This window comes from Loxodonta africana, unplaced genomic scaffold (genome assembly GCF_030014295.1).
Source record: "Loxodonta africana isolate mLoxAfr1 unplaced genomic scaffold, mLoxAfr1.hap2 scaffold_122, whole genome shotgun sequence".
NCBI lineage: Eukaryota > Metazoa > Chordata > Mammalia > Proboscidea > Elephantidae > Loxodonta > Loxodonta africana.
The window spans coordinates 221,841-235,384 of NW_026974884.1; the positions used below are offsets into that span (position 1 = coordinate 221,841).

Genomic DNA, 13,544 nt, shown 5'->3' on the forward strand with positions numbered 1-13,544 from the left:
ATGCTACTTTCCTTAGAAAAATTTCCACTGCATGTTTTAGGCTGTTAGGATTTCATCTTTAAATATTATGTGGTTATCACTGTTTTCCACCTGATCCAGGTCAATTAATCCCAGATTTTCCATTTTCCTGAAGTGAGAGTGTGTATCTACTCCTGGTACCAATTCCCTTATCTAAGACTTATTTGCAAAGAAAGATACAACCCAGCCTCCTTGAGTCCATAATGTGAGGTTACAGTCTCATATTATGTGATTTTTTTGTAGTTGTTTTTTTCTTTTGTTATTTTTTTCTTTTACATATTCTGTAATTGTTTTTTTTTTCTTAATTTTTTTTATTTTCCTTTTTTCATTTCACACCTATCTAGCAGTTTTAAGAAACCTTGTGGAGTAGTGGTTAAAAGCTACAGCTGCTAACTAAAAGGTTGGCAGTTCAAGTCCACCGAGCGCTCCTTGGGAACCCTATAGGGCAGTTCTACTCTGCCCTTTATGGTTCCTATGAGTTGGAATGGATTAGATGACAACAAGTTATTGGTTCTAGTGGTTTTAAGGTTGTGCATTTCAGGTTCAGGTGTATAATCTAGCTGAGAACTGACTTCGGGTTCAGTGCGGTGGGGTGCCCAGTTGCACCTGTGCATCAAGAGAAGGCGCCTCAAGAACTAGGGGAGGGGGCGGCAGGGATGCTCAGAGAGGGGCACCCAGGGGAGGCGCGAGGTCCCAGGCAGCCCTGCCACAAGCTGGCGGGGAGCAGGAAAGAGCTGGCTTCAGGAGCCTTTTGTGACAGTCCCAGCCCACCCAGCCCCACCTGGACCTCAGACCCACCAGGCTGGCAGGTCCCAACAGAACTAGGGGAAGCATAAGGCCATAGAGGGCGAGACCCAGGGTACACACTTGAGCCTGATCACAGCGCATATGATGGGATAGGAGGGCAGAGGAGGCATGTGAGGACTTGGGTCCAGACAGTGGACACAGAAGGGTGGGAACTTGTGGTTAGCGTCAGGATCCGAATGTGGAGGCCTTCGAGATGCACTTCCCGGAGAAGAAGGTGAAGCCACAGAAGCCACACTGCCTGGCACCCACCCCATCCCCCTCCCAGGGCCCCAGAGTGGACTCACCGCCTGCGCTGCCCTAGGAGAGCTCCCCAAGTGTGGTACTCTTAGTTTGAGGAGCAAGAGGAATTTATTTCCTCTGCTCTCATTATGGGTGTGAGCGGACTCTTGTCTGCACAGACTAAAGACGAATTATCAAAATGAGCTCCAGACTCCAGATTTGACTTAGATATCATAAATTAAAACAGAGAAATACAACTTTAGAAATAAGTGCCTGCCTGGAGCCCAAGTTGCATTAAAAAAAAAAACCTGAACAAGACCCCAGAGGGAGTGAGTGATAAGAGGCTCCTTCTTTTGCCACCCTCCTGTGGTCCCAAGCTTTCTCTTTTCCTACCTCAAGACTGTATCAACTGCTCTGAAAATTTAGAATAAAGATCCCAGGAATATCACTGCTCCCACCCCATGAGGATTTCCCCAGTGCTGAGTTAGACTAAGACAGAATCCTCCTGAGGCTTCCGGGGCCTGTGTACTGGTTCAGAGTCAGTTCATTTTTCCTGCAATTGGGCATGACCCCAGGACATGACCCTGAGAGCGCTGACACTTGCAGAAGCCAATGACCCTTTCACTGAGTTTCTCTCTGTCTTGGTCTCAGGATCAGTCAGGACAGTTTGTCACCTCAGGAGGGTTTCTGTTGAAGGACACCTAAGCAGCACTATGGGTTTGTCCCTCACACCCTGCAAACCTGCCTCCTCTGAGCGGGACGAGGAGCTACAGAAACACTGAAATCTTTGAAACTAGCAGAAGCCACAGCCCATGGTACTGGGAGAAAAATGGGAGAGAGGTGAAAAGGTATAAAGGCCCAGCTGTGAAGGTGACCAGCGGCCAGGATGTCCTGAAGCCGCAAAGCTGACCGAAGCTGAATGGCCTCAAACCTGCTGCTCCTGAGCCCATCTTTTCTTTCAATGGAAAAAGCCTTTCCCTGCTCTTATGCGACTGGGCTGGAAGGGCCTTTGACTTATAACATGAAGCAGCCTCCAGAGCCTCTTGGGGCAAGTGATGGTCAAGGAGGCTCTGCCCAATCCCACCCTGCCCTTCCCAGTTGTCAGAGGACCAGGAATTTCAGTCTTCCAGCTCCTGGGCTGATCTAGTGACTTGTAACAGGATTTCACTGGACCTCCAAACTTTGAAAGATGGGAAATACTGCCTGGGTCCTGGTCTCATTACAGAACTTACATACAGGATAAGAAGAGGAGTTGGGAATTGACACCTGACATCTTAGCAAAGGTTTCTGTTTGTTTAGGAGGGAAGAGGTAAAAAAGAAGGCAGTGTCTACTATGTCCTTTGCCATGTGTGTCAGGAAATCCTCATGAAGAGCCTCTCAGGTAAGGAGTGATGGGAAATGCCTTGGTTTACTCTTAAACTTTGCCCTTGAGGCATTTTCTTTATGGAGGCATGTAAAATGTTGTCCATTCAAGGAAACACTCTAATTCTTATGTAGACTTTGTTTGTTGACAAGGATTTATTGCCATAGCAAGGGTTCTGGAAATGGGTTTAATATGCTGTGGGATTGCTTTTGGAAGTTTGGAAAAGGCAGCGGCCCACATTCTATGAAATCGAAATACCAGACCTACTGTGTCAGGTGTTGGAAGAGGGAATAAAAGCCTCCAATATGTGGGCATGTCTGAGTTAGTCTTCTATAAGACCATTTCTTGGAGGTCCTGAAGGACACCCATTTCATTAAAAGAATAAGGAATGTAGAGCTGAGGGGAGCACCAGCAACATGGAGCTTACCAATATGTACCTTTGCAGGGGGTCCCTGGATGCCACAAACAGTTAAGTGTTCTATACTAGCTGAAAGTTTGGTGGTTTGAACCTACTCAAAGGCACCTCAGAAGACAGTCCTGACGATCTGCTTTTAAAGGATCACAGCCTTGAAAACCCTACTGAACACTTCTACTATGCCCACATGGGGTGGTCATGAGTCAGAAAGGACTCGATGACAGCTAACAAGAACAATTCTCTATAGGCTCAGGTTTTAGTGGAGGCTGGGCAGCCTAGTAGCAATGTAAATCATGGTATCCCAGCTGAACAGAGGCCAGGTGGAAGTACTTAACTGTCACAAACAAGTTGTGTGTAGATTACCATAAAGGTCAGTAGCTCAGAGTATTAGTTATCTATTGGCGCATAACAAATCCCCAAACTTATCAGGTGTGAGATAAATGGAAAAATATTAAACCCATTCCGATAAATTTGGAACTAGACAAAAATTTTGGTATCACTCAACATAGTTTTTAGGTGAAGGAATGAACTAGAAAATTTAAATAACTAGTACAAGTATTAAAAGATATTTAAAATAATGATGATATAATTACATACCTGCATAAAAGACAAATGCATCAAAATCAATGGTTTCTCTCCAGTATAGAATAAGGGTCTAAAATTGGCAAGGGTGGGAAGGGCAGACCCTTCTCTTTCCCCTACTACTTGACTGTATCACACTGTGTCCAAAACTGTAAAATATTTAGCAAAACATTGTTTTAACCAGAGCAGCAAAGGACCTCTATGAGGGAAGACAATGTATTAAAGTACATAAAATGAAACCTGAATATATGCAAAAATATGCCATATTTTCAAATGGAATGTCTTGTCAATTAAATGGAGGTCCCTAAAACTAATATATAAGTGGAATGCATTTCTAGCCGGAATATTAAGATAGTTGTTTTGAACTGTATACAGTAATCATATGCTACAAATAGTACAGTAGATAACAAAGAATATTCCTGTTGTTATGAGACTTGGAGACGATTTTTGACTCAAAGCGATCCCATCTGACTGCCCCATAGGGTTTTCTAGGTCGTAATCATTACGGGAGCAGAACACCAGGTCTTTCTCCCTTGGAGCCACCTGGTGGGTCCGACCTGCCAAACTTTCTTTGGATTAGCAGTTGAGCACTTAATCGCTGCAAAACCAGGGCGGTTTTACCAAAGTAAAACATGAAAAAGCAGGATAGTAACAGGTGTCTATCTCTTCGGGTAACAGAACAAATTGATATTATATAGCATAGAAGCTGACAAGTCGACCAATGAAACAGAAAATCTGTTAAGAAGTCACAATAACTTACAAAGGTAGCATTTCAAGAAAATTATATTTATTTAATAAATGGTGCTGACTCAAGTGATTGTTCTGGGGGACAAAGCTTGCAAAAATGTGATACACAAATGATAGATTTGGAAAATCATGTGAAATGGAGATGACAAGGCTTAATAACAATTTCCATTTTACACAGAAGGATAAAAGTTAAGCACTTGAACAATGAGCAGTGAATTCAAACAGTTCATTCAGAGCAAATCCACATGCCCAGTAAACATAGTCCAAGTTAAGAAAATATCAAACTGCCAGTGAAACTGGCAGAATTGGAAAATCAGCACCACCTATGGCTGGCTGGGCTGTGGGGAGAAGGATGCCCTGAGACGTGGCTGGAGAGGTGCATTATGGCAGCCTCTAGGGGAAAGACATGGCCGTGGCTCTGTACTTTTAACATCCTTTGAATTGAAAATCTCACTCTGTGGAGTCTATTCCACAGAAACAAATCCTATAGTATAGAAAGGATAGTTATTATTAATATGACCAAACTTTGTCCATTGATGGTGGAATGATAGAGAACTTATGGTAAAGCTACATCCTCAATAAAACAGGGAGTCCTTAGAATGAAAAAGAGTTGTAGTAGTTGAGTGGGAGAAATCTCTATGAAGTATTATGGAAGTATTACTGAAACAATCAAGGTGCAGAGAAGTGTATATAAAATGAGCACATCTGGGTTAAACAATATCAATTGTTTGAATATGCTTGAATACCTGTTGATGTTTATGTGTGTGTATAAGTGAGAAGATGAGGATACATGTATGTCTGTGTGTGCTTGTTTAAGCAAGGATAGGAGAAACGACTTACCACATTGTTAACCTGAATTACCTTGGATTCACTTGTGGGAAAGAACAGGGGGAGGAGAATTAGAACATGCAGGAAGAGTGGACTTAAAAAGCATGGATGATAATGCTTCTGTATTAGTAGTGTTGTGTATGGACAAATAAATCTGTCTTGAGCAGAGAAAGCCAGAATATTCCTTAGAAGTAAGGATGGCTTTGGAGATCTTATCAAGAGGGACCAGTTCCTGGAAAAGAACATCATGCTTAGTAAAGCAGAGGTCCAGGGAAAAAGAGGAAGACCCTCAATGAGATTGATACAGTGGCTGCAACAGTGTGCTCAAATATAGCAACGATTATTAGGATTGCAATGACCGGACCGAGTTTTGTTCTGTGGTGCCTAGGGTCACTGTGACTCAGAACTGACTTGATAGCTTTTAACAACAACATATATAAGTCCAGATAAAGTGTACTGAGTTGATACCATCTATTTAAATTATTCATGTAAGTTGAAGACCCCAAAATATAGTGTTAGTGCCATATCTAATGACTTACAGAGAATCAAGGTAGAATGTCAAGTGAAAGAAGGGGCGAGAGCAATGTGGGTAGAGTGAGACGAAGTCTCCATAAAAGCAAACACCCCAGCAGATGTACTTGTGTACCTGTGACTGTGTGTATGTGTCCCTGCAGAGAGGTGTAGGAAAGGACACATGTGTCTATTAACATTGGATACCTTGTGGGAGCGGGAGCAAATTACATATGAGGGTGGGACCCTGACATAACTTTTTTGTCATACAAATCTGTAATCTTGAAAATAAAAAATAATTTCAGAACTTTGGAAATTGATAAACATTATAGATACATGTATATTTTAATGTGTTTCGTTAGATATTTTAAATAGGTGAAAATTTTCTATAATGACAGACAAAAGATTTTAATCACTGGAAGGAGAGCACACCACAGACAGTAATAATCAGATCCAGTGGATTTCTTGTTCCTGGAACCAGTGAGCTCTTCTGGTCTCTATAACTGGAAATGACCAAAAATAATTTTGGGAACTCAGTAGAATTAACCCCCAAACACGTTTGCAAGCACATGTCTACAGCTAAATGTAGAAGGCTGGACACCATGTGCGATTCACTAGGTAACTCATGGCACTCCAGAAAATTCTCTTTCCTGGATGTGCTGGTACCACCTCCTCCCTGCCTTGACCCACTGTATAACCCGCCTTTGTGCATTCGAGGCCCTTTGAGGTCTGAGCCTAGAGCATAAAAGAGGACATCAACTGGGAAGGTAGCTTTTAAGAAGATGTTGATGAAAAGATTTCAGAAAGCAGTACCTCCCCAGCCAGCCTCTCCCCAGCCTGGGAATGCCAACCCCTCCCACCCTGATACCTCTGAGAATCTCTGATTTTTGTTTTGGATCCTTAGGAGACTGCAGAATTTACCTGGCCTGAACACCTTGGCTTTTCTCTGCCTGTGACCCTCTCCCTCACAGGAGCTGTCTCTGTCACTCTGAGGCATACACACAGGACAGACTGTGGATGGAGGTGCCCATCCTAGAGGCCCTGCCCTCCTTTTCCTCTGCCCTCTGTGGTCTCATGGCCCAGAGAGATGGATGCATCCCTGTCATGTCCAGGGCTTCCCCACACCTGGGATTTGATGTTGTGACTGAGACTTGGTCTTTTTTGTCCACTGTTGAGTCTGGGCCTGAATTTGCCTCTTCCATCCATACCTCTGGTCACCTGTGTTCTCGCTGTTCTCCCCAGGTTCAGAAGCCTCTCCTTTCTTTTGCTTCTTTCACCTCAGAGGGCCTTTTTCTTCCATTTCTTTGACCTCGGGACAGGTCAGATTTGACCACAGGAAAAAAAAAAAAATTAACAACATTTATTGACGTGTCAAGAACCAGAATGTACAGCTTTATTTAAAGGAGATGAAAAAGTTCCAAAGCTCTACCCCTTACCCGAGGACATACTCTACAAGAAATACCCTGCAAGCGCTGGATCAACTCTTAACACCCAGGGGGATTTTTTTACACCACCTCCCAGTTACATTCCCCTAATGAGGCAACAACAATGCTTCCTAATCATAACCCCAAATTCACCCTGGGAGACCAGAAGACATGGCTGGGGTGAATTCATTTTCCTTCATCGGGCCCTCCACTCCTCCTGCCAAGCCCTACCTCTTTCTCTGCCTGTATGCTGCTGGGAAGGGACCCAGAGTCCTTGGTTTAGGGCTTTATGCCCACTGCTCACCTGCAGGCAGGTTTCCTGACACCCTGCCATCTCTCTGATTCCTTCTCCTCCAAAGAACTCAGTGATACCCCCTTCACCATCACACCTCAACAGGGTCCCCCTTAGCCTCCCAAGTCCCACTGAAATCCCATTTCCCTTTCCCTACTTATGCTGTGCTCATCCTTAGGGTCCCAAGATCTCACCATCAAGATGAGGCCTGTCCTGTCCTCTTCTGGGCCAGGGGAGCCTCTGAGGGGACCTGGTGTCTGTGGTCAGCTATGTGGGGCTTCTTCCATCCAGATCCCCCTTAGGGCTGGAGCTCTTTGTGCCCTTGGGGTGGAAGACTGGTGATCAGAGGGGAAGGAGGGTAGGATCTTCCAGGGAAGCTGGGTTAAACGAACCTGAATGGAGGTCTCTCCTGAAGGGCCTAGGTTTCCAGCCCAAAGGCCCTGCTCCTCCTAGTCCCAGGGTGCTAGCAGGTCTTTAGGTGCTTCCCCCTCTGGCCTTGGTGCTGTGCCTTCTGCAGCCTGGCCTGCCTCTTCAGCCTGTCCAGCTGGTGCCTCAGCCTCTTCAGTTCTTCTCTCTGCTTCTCCAGCTGCTCCTCCAGGTGCCTGCAGACCGCTCTCTTCTCCCTCACCTCCCTCTTCTTGGAGGCCATCAGGTAACGCCTGGCCAGCTGGTGGCAGCGTTGGGGCCTGCGCTGGACTGAGCTTGGCAGCCGCCTCTCCAGCAGCTCTTCAAAGAAGACCTGGCAGCTGAAGCCCTGGCTCACAGCATGCGCCGCGTGTGCAACCAGGGCCTCCTGGGACTCGAACACGTGACAGCAGGCCACGCAGCGGAAGCCGTGCTCACGGGTCACCAGCCACTCCGGGGTGGCTGCGCGGGGGCTCTCCCAATGCTCCTTCTCTTGGTCGGTGGGCTCCTGGGTACAGGTCTGGGGCCCCTCCTGCCAGGGCTCCAGGTTGCTGACCAGGGACTCAGTGTTGGCCAGTCTGGGGGCAGAGCCGATGGTGCTCTCCTCAGAGAGCTCGGCCTCAAAGACCTGGGGCATCTTGCCCACGGGGGCAAAGGAGGTTTTGGTCTGCCAGGCGACCGCCACCCCCTTGAATGTGTGCACCTGGGTGAAATGTGCACACCTGACCCATTGCTTCTCTGAAGTAGCCCCGTAGCTAGAGGAGTGAGAGGTCTGCTTGGTGGAAGATGAAGGAAAAGAGCTCTCGGATTGTTTTGGAATCTTCCTGTGCCTGGAGCTTTGACTTTTTGTTTGGGATGTTGTTGACTCTTGGGCATTTTCCTCTGGTAGAGACCTCTGAGAATAGAGAGTAGATTTAGTTGAGCTTTCAGGGTACTTATTCTCACCTGTGAGCCCAAAGCTTTGGTCATAGGGACCCCTGGAGGCCTCTCCATCACCACATCCTCCACCTCTGCAGACCCCATGGTTTCTTTCTTCTTCCCCAAAGACCCACCACCTTTTGGGGGCACTGCTGTGGAAGACAAAATCTCCATTGTAAAGTGGCACTGTTTATGGTAGTTCATTTTTTAAGAAGTTATTTTTCTTTAATTCCACATTTATTGAATTCCAATGAACTTGTTCCTTTGGAACTTAGAAATGACCTCATTCCCCTATAACTTCATAATAAATGTGTGACGTCATTGAAAGAAGTTTTCTATAAGGGTGATTTTCTTAGTAAATTTGGGGTGTAAGCACTCAAACGAGAGCAATGCTCATCTCTTTTCAACCTCTTTTACTGAAAGGCTGTTTTACGGAGAAGTTATACTTAAAGAGAAGAATGCGTATATTTAGTTAAGACTCTTACATGCATACCTCTTTCTTGTACCCTTCTTAACCAAGCTACAGTAGGGGATTAAAATTGCTTTTCTCAGAATAGAAGCCCTTGTCCTTATTAGAGAAACTCCTTCAGCGTGAGGCAGAAAGAGATGTCCGTATCTGAGAACCTGATGCCAGAAACCTCAGATAGACAGCACACAACCACCTTGACTGGTTGTGTCTGGGTGGGTTGCCTATGTCAACCTAAAGGTCTGTGTATGTTTGTGAATATGTGGGAAGGACTGTAGACTTCAGGATCCAGAAAGAGATAGAGCTAGGTCGTGTGTGTTGGATGGAGGGAAAGCTCCAGAGACAAGATCCAGAGACGGAACCTGCCAGCAGTGTGTAAGAGGGATACAGAGACCAAGGAGAGAGCAGAAAGCAGGGCTCAGCCACTGAAAGGCAGAATGGGGCAGCAACAGAAGAGACAAAGGGGGTACACTAGTTGGAGAAAGGATGGAGAACTGGGAATGATAGCAGAAACTGAGGTTAGCTATAGTTGGAATTTGAAAATTCTTTCTTGCTAGGCTTTGAAAACATCATGCTGATTGAAGAAAGTTAGTCACAAAAAGACAACTACTGTATGATCTTACTTATATGAAATAAGCAAATTTATACAAACCAAAGATTATTGGGGGTTGCCAGCTGTGACAGGGAGGTGGGAAGGGCCTGAAATCTTTCACTGTCTCATCTCATGCTCTCATTCTTAATCTCTTTATACTCTCTATACTTTTTCTTTTTAAATTTATAACATTTCTATTACTTAATTATCATATAACTTGAGTTTTAAATACAAAAAAAAAATTCAAAAAAAGAGAAATGAGTAAGAGAAGGCGCCGCTGTGCAATACTTTGTGTCAGCCGGGCATCAGGGAACCAGAGTGACAGAATGCACTTCTTCTTTGCGCAAAGCTTGAGCAGAGTCATGGCAGCTACAATGACCATGTCATATAGACACTCCAGTAAAAGGTCTGGTTAACTAGAACTTTGGAAATTGGATGAGGGGGTAGAAAGGAATGCATAGCAGAGAAACTGAAGATATATGTATATATGTATATATATGTGAATTAAAATAACTTTGTGTAGCTAGTAATTGACAATGGTAATTCATCGTGGATTTCTGAGGAGAAGATCCAGGTAATGATACCTGACTTCAAGAAAGTTTGCTTTGGCATTATTGTGCACAGAACACCCAAGGAAGAAATACAGCTCCTCAATGGGAGCTGATGCACTGCTTCAGCAAATCTTAGGATATAAATTTAGAAGAAAAGCATCATCTCCCAAAGGTCATAAAAGTTGTTCATGAGTCTATACTAGATTTTCTTTTATTTTTTTTTATTGTGCTTTAAGTGAAAAGTTACAATCCAAGTCAGTTTCTCATACAAAAACTTATGTACACATTGTTATGTGACCCTAGTTGCTCTCACTACAATGTGACAGCACACTCCTTCTCTCCACCTGTGTTTCCTGTGTCCATTCAACCAGCTCCTGTTCTCCTCTCCCTCCTCACCTTGACTCCAGATAGGAGCTGCCCATATAGTCTCATGTGTCTACTTAAGCTAAGAATCACACTCCTCACCAGTATCATTTTAGGTCCTATAGTCTAATCTTTGTCTGAAGAGTTGGTTTCAAGAATGGGTTTTAGTTTTGGCTGACAGACAGTCTGGGGGTCATGACCTCTGGGGTACCTCCATCTCAGACCATTATGTCTGGTCTTTTTACTGGAATTTGAGGTCTGCATCCCACTTTTCTCCTGCTTCATCAGGGATTCTCTGCCATGTTCCGTTTCAGTGCAGTTATTGGTGGTAGCCAGGCACCATCTGGTTCTTCTGGTCTCAGGCTGATGGAGTCTCTGCTTTATGTAGCCCTTTCTTTCTCTTGGGCTAATATTTTCCTTGTGTGTTTGGTGTTTTCCATTGTCCTTTGCTCCAGATGGCTTGAGAGCAATTGATGCATCTCATATGGCAGTTTGCTAGCTTTTAAGACCCCAGATGCCACTCAACAAAGTGAGATGCACAACGTTTTCTTAATATGCTTTGTTATGCCAATTGACCTAGATGTCCCCTGAAACCATGGTCCCCAGACCTCCGCCCTGCTACTCTGTCCCTCAAAATGTTTGGTTGTATCCTGGAAACTTCTTAGCTTTTGGATAAGTCCTATTGTGCTGACTTCCCCTCCATTGTGTGTTGTCCTTCCCTTCACCTAAAATAATTCTATCTACTATCTAATTAGTGAAAACCCTCTCCATCCCTTCCCACACTGGCAACCATCGAAGAGTGTTTTCTACTGTGTTTAAATCTTTTCTTGAGTTCTTATAAAAATGGTCTCATACAATATTTGTCCTTCTGTGACTAATTTCCCTCAGTATAAAGCCTTCCAGATTCCTCCATGTTATGAGATGTTTCATGGATTCATCGTTGTTCTTTATCACTGTGTAATATTCCATTATGTGAATATACCATAATCTGTCCACTCATCTGTTGATGGGCATCTTGGTTGTTTCCATCTTTTTGCTTTTGTAAACAGTGTTGCAATGAATATAGCTGTGCACTAATCACTAAAAAGAGCATTTCAAGATCTATCCAGAAGTACAACACTGCCAGTGATGGCATAATATTCATACGCCTACAAGGAATACCAGTTAATACAATCTATTCAAATTTACACACCAACCACTAAGGAGAAAGATGAAGAAATTGAAGATTTTTACCAACTACTACAGTCTGAAATTTATGGAATGTGCAATCAGGATGCATTGATAACTACTCGTTACTGGAATGAGAAATTGGAAACAAAGAAGGATCAGTAGTTGAAAATATGCCCTTGGTGATAGAAATGATACCAGAGATCACATGATAGAATTTTGCAAGACAAACGACTTCTTCATTGCAAATAACTTTTTCCACAACATAAACAGCAAGTTTTTTTTTTTTTTTTTATAAGTGTGGGCCTCACCGGATGGAATACACAGGAATCAAACTGACTACCTGTGTGGAAAGAGATGATGGAAAAGCTCAATACCATCAGTCAGAACATGGCCGGGACCAACTACAGAACAGTCAACTACACATATGCAAGTTCCACTTGAAGCCGAAGAAAATCAGAACAAGTGTATGAGAGCCAAAGTATGACCTTGAGTATGTCCCAACTGAATTTAGAGACCATCTCAAGAATAGATTTGACATGTTGAACACTAATGACCAAAGACCAGATGAGTAGTGGAGTGACATCAAGGACATCAGACATACAAAGAAAACAAGAGGTCATTAAAAGGGGAAGAAAGAAAAGATCAAAATGGATGTCATAAGATTTATGACTCTGAAATGTGCTCTTGAACATCTAGTAGCTAAAAAGAACAGAAGAAATGATGAAGTAAAAGAGTTAAACAGAAGGTTTCAAAGAGCAGCTATGGAAGACAAAGCAAAGTATTATAATGACATATACAAAGATCTGGAGTTAGAAATCGAAAGGGAAGAACACCCTCAGCATTTCTCAAGCTGAAAGAGCCAAAGAAAAAATTCAAGCCTCAAGTTCAATAGTGAAGGATTCTACAGAGAAAATATTGAACAACTCAGAATGTACCGAAAGAAGATGGAAGGAATACACTGAGTCACTACACCAAAAAGAATTGGTAGATGTTCAACCATTTCGGGAGGCAGCATATGATCAGGAAGCAACGGTACTGAAGGAAGAGGTCCAAGCAGTACTGAAGGCATTAGAGAAAAACAAGGCTCCAGGAATTGATGGAATACTAATAGAGATGTTTCAACAAACAAATGCAATACTGGAAGTGCTCATATGTCTATGCCAAGAAATTTGGAATACAGCTACCTGGCCAACTGACTGGAAGAGATCCATATTTATGCCTATTCCAAAGAAAGGTGTTTCAACCAAATGCAGAAATTATCATCAGTATCACATGCAAGTGAATTTTTGCTGAAGATCATTCAACAGTGGCTGCAGCAGTGCATTGACAGAAACTGTCAGAAATTTAAGCCATATTCAAAAGAGGACGTGGGAACAGGTAAGTCATTGTTGATGTCAGATGGATCCTGGCTGAAGGCAGAGAATATCAGAAAGATGTTTACCTGTGTTCTATTGACTATGCAAAGGAATTTGACTCTGTGAATCATAACAAATTATGGATAACATCACAAAAAACGGGAATTCCAGAACACTTAATTGTGCTCATGGGGAACCTCTGCATAGATGAAGAGGCAGTCATTCAAACAGAACAATGGGCTACTGCATGGTTTAAAGTCAGGAAAGGTGTGCATCATCCTTTCACTATAATTATTCAATCTGTATGCAGTCCACATAGTCCAAAAAACTGAACTACATGAAGAACAAAGCATCATGATTGGAAGAAGACTCATTAACATCCTATGATATGCGGATGGCACAGCCTTGCTTGCTGAACGTGAACAGGACTTGAAGCACTTACTGATAAAGACCAAAGACTGTAAAGACTTAGGTATGAATTACACCTCAACATAAAGAAAACAAAAATTCTCATCAGTG

At 43.5% G+C, this 13,544-nt stretch overlaps 1 long non-coding RNA gene across 8 annotated transcripts in view; it reads left to right on the forward strand.

The window, feature by feature from the left end:
- The window catches only part of LOC135229182 (uncharacterized), a 508,721-nt gene that overhangs the window by 189,110 nt on the left and 306,067 nt on the right, over positions 1 to 13,544 (forward strand). For all 8 annotated transcript variants that reach the window (XR_010319954.1, XR_010319958.1, XR_010319952.1 and 5 more), the window contains one exon: positions 2,344 to 2,425. This is a non-coding gene — a long non-coding RNA (uncharacterized LOC135229182). The remainder of the gene's footprint in view (positions 1 to 2,343; positions 2,426 to 13,544) is intronic.